Source organism: Microtus ochrogaster, chromosome 10 (genome assembly GCF_000317375.1).
Source record: "Microtus ochrogaster isolate Prairie Vole_2 chromosome 10, MicOch1.0, whole genome shotgun sequence".
Lineage (NCBI taxonomy): Eukaryota > Metazoa > Chordata > Mammalia > Rodentia > Cricetidae > Microtus > Microtus ochrogaster.
The window spans coordinates 53,563,013-53,566,911 of record NC_022016.1 but is presented as its reverse complement, the minus strand read 5'-3'; positions in this window follow the sequence as shown (position 1 = coordinate 53,566,911).

The following is a 3,899-nucleotide window of genomic DNA, read 5'->3' as shown; positions in this document are numbered from 1 at the left end:
GAGAGAGAGAGAGAGAGAGAGAGAGAGAGAGAGAGAGAGAGAGAGAGAGAGAGAAACATTAACAGGGCAAACAGAAACCCACAGATGGATAGACCACAGCTTGCCCTACTTGCTGGCTGTCTTCAGCATGGTCCCTCAGGTCTGGAGGAGCGAGCAGTGAGCATTGCCTTGGTCCTGATTGGAGCCATGGCCCTGGGCGCCCAGGGAGAAAACCACACAGGCTCCAGATGAAAAGAGAAAGGCATTGTATCTGTCAGCGTGATGTTGCCAGCGGCTCCTAGAAAGGCCTTTCACTACAGAATCGTGGCATTCTTTCTGTTGGCTCAATTTTCCTTTCTCTCCTGGAAGGATTGTGACAGCAGAGTGGTGTGGCTGCTGTGGCCCTCTCAGCCATGATTGGAGTTGTGATAACTTCAGGGCTTCTCAGGGCTCTCCATGCAGGGTAGCAGGCAATGTGCCTGGACTATCTGACTTGGTTACACAAGAGACCTTTGTTCCTGGAGCCACCTGTCCCCACACCTTAGAATGCTGGATCACCCTGGATCTCATTTAGGAAGCCTTGGCCTTTATAACTCTGTGCCATTTGTCAGGGAACGGTCACAACACAGTCTGGGCTCTTCTGAACTAGCTTCACAAGCTGGGAACCACGTGCCACCATATTGTTCCCGTCATGTGGGGAAGTCAAGCTCCCTACTGAGGTTGGTGACACCGGAGCTTCTGACTAAAGACCACCTAGCAGGACAGGGGACATCATGTCTTAGGTCCCCAGGGCTTATCCCTCTGCTCTTGTTCTCAGATAAAATCACTTTCTTAAAAAGCTTTGGACCTCAGAGATCTTGCAACAGGTGAAGGCTCTTGCTACAGAGTCTGAGGACCAAAGTTTCATCTCCGGGACACATACAGTGGAAGGGGATAACTGAGCTCTGCAAGTTGTCCCCTGACCTTCACACATGCACCATGGTGCATACATGTAACCTCCCTCCTGACACAAAATAAGTAACTATATTTAAGCCTCTTGTGCTGGAGAGATGGCTCAGTGGTTAAGAGCACTGGCTGCTCTTGCACTGGGTTCAGTTCCCACCACCCACATGGCAGCACACAACTGTTTGTAACTCCAGTTCCAGGGGATCTGACACCTTCTATTGGCCTCTGCAGGTACCAGGCTCACACATGGTACATAGACATACACATAGGCAAGAAGTCCATACACATAAAGTTAATTTATGGGAAAGAAAGCCTTTTCACACACATCTTCACTGCCGAGTTTGCACGTGGGGACGGATGGCTGGAATTTTAGAGTGAGTCTCCCTGGTATGTCTTCAGCCTCTGTGTGGGTGGCAGATGACGGTCTCCCCTGAATCCTCAGATTGGCAGTAGATGCAGTGGTCATGTGACTGCTGGGAAGGCCGACGTGGCTCCAGTGTTTTACATGAGAGTGTTCCTATTCCCAGCCAGGCCATCCAGTCCTGTCACCTATCCAGCAAGCACCTACTTTTCAGATGAAGACCAGGCACCTGGTGGGGCTTTCAAGGTCCCGAGAGACCAATCACATTTATTTGTTCTGGCTTTGCCTTAGGTTTTGGTATACTCCTGTCCCCGGGTTCTCCATGCAGCTCTGGCTGCGGGTCATGGTTCCTCTTACTTACCTCCAGGCTTTGGTGTCTTGGCTTGATTTTCCTTCTTCCTGTGATAGCCCTCACGTTATCTAGGTGACTTATCTTTTGTACCCCGCTGAGAGGCTGCCTCCTCTCTCTCCTGTCTGTGCCACGGGGATAGACGCCCCCATCAATTCATTAAATACTTATGTTTAATGTCAATCTTAAGCCTAGGCTGTGGGGTTTCCTGAAGGCAGAAGCTGCTTTTGGCTTCACCGCCATTATGTCTCCAGTGTAATCCCAGAACCCACCCAGCACAGAGTCAGTACTCAATGAAAGGTGTTTTGACCACAAAGGAAAGAGTGAGGAAGTGTGTTAGCTTTATTCTCTCCCTCACCGACAAGTTCCAGGGTCTTATGGTTTGTGTAGTCTCAAGTCTCCAAAGAACAGACCCAACCAGGGGACTCTGCCTGTTCACACTTGTCCCTCCCCTGCCTCTCACCCACAGTGCTAATAGGTCAGTCCAGCAGGGACCCCCTCCCAGCCACACCCCAGAAGCTGCTGCAAAGAGTCCTTGGTGTCAGTTCCCCACTCTGTGGCAACTGGGACTTTCTAGGCTTGGAGTCAGATGTTTTCTGCACCCCTCCCTCTCAGGCCATTCACTGGGAGGGAAAAGGGGCTGTCAGGCTTGGACCAAAAGTGGGGGAAAGTGGATGGAATGATGGGGAAGTCACCTCACATCTAGCGTGCAAGGTGCTGTCCTAAACCCGTGAGAAATGTCACATCAACCACTACACCTTCTCCAAATGTCAGCGAAGCATAAGCTCCTGGCCCCTTTCATAAACAGGGAAACTGAGGCACAGAACAATCAAGGCACTTGTCCAAGGTCTTCAGGGACTGGTGGTTTGGAGACCTGGGCCTCTGGGCTGAACTGAACCACACAGGGTTGAGCACAGAGGACAGGCAGGGTGGAGGTCTTTGGGGTTTATGCAGCTGCTTCCTGGTGTCAGGCAAGTGTTGGGGTGAACACAGATGGGGTGCTCAGCTACAGGTCGTGGGGGCGCCCCAAATAGCCCTGGAAAGTGGGGGAGACTCTGATGTTGAGAGGATAATAGAGGGATCTGAACAGAAAATAGTCAACTCCCAACAGCAAGCAGCTAAGAGGCCAACCCAAGAAGCGATTCTCGACATTCTTAATGCTGCTACACTTTAATACGGTTCCTCATGTTGTGGTGACCCTCCAGCCATAAAATTATTTCCATTGCTACTTCAACTGTAATTTTGCCTCTGTTATGAATTGTAATGTAAATATCTGATGTGTGGGATAGGCGTCATGACCCACAGGTTGAGAGCTACTGAGTTCTCAACCCACGCTGTGATTCCTGCATCACACCTGAGCCCACTTCGAGAAGGCGGGGAGCAGGCAGCTGCCTCCTTTTCATGGCTCTGCAGGAGGTGGAGGGGGCTGGCTGGGTTTCCGAGCTTGGGTGACGGGCACAGAGGACATACAGGGCTGCAGACAGACAGACAGGAGTGGGTTTGGTGTGGGCAGGTGAGCATCCCGCTGAAGAACAAGCACCAAGCACTGGAGGCCAGCTTCCTTGAAATCCCCAGCACCGGGATGTGAAACTGCGCTAAACAGTGCCCAGGGCTGCAGGCTGAGTCCTGCTGCTGGCACACTGCATGGGTGGGCCCCGTTGTGCTGTGAGCCCGTGTTGCAGGGGCTGCATCTGGAGTAGTGAGTCTGTGAGGAGTGCGACAGTCTCTCCATGAAGCTTTTCTGCTTCAACCTGCCCTCACTGAGAGACTTTCTCAGGGAAGGAAACACTATCTTTCTTTGAAAGTTTGGAGCTGTAGGGGGCCCTGCCATTTCTTTGTCCTCTGGTGCCTGGTGGAGCCCAGGGGTAATGAGTGTTGAGACTGGCCGGGGAATGAAGCCATTAGAGGGCGACATTGGACCAGCAAAGCCCTGTCCAGGAGGCAGTGGGTTGTGCGGGAGTTTCTGGACCCCATTACCTTCCCACCTGCCACTTGCACCCCTGTCACGACTTTGAGACCTAGAAAACCCTACAAAGTCAGGGGCAGCAACAGGAAGATGGACTCGGTGTGGCTTCCCAAGTTGTCTGTCTTGTTATTTTTGGCCTTTTCTTTGTTCTTACGGAGGGAATGGATCGACTTCTGATCTTTCCTGCCCACATTGGTCACTCACAGACTTTCTTAATAACTACTGATAAGAATCTGGGGGCCAGCCGGGCGGTGGTGGCGCACGCCTTTAATCCCAGCACTCGGGAGGCAGAGGCAGGC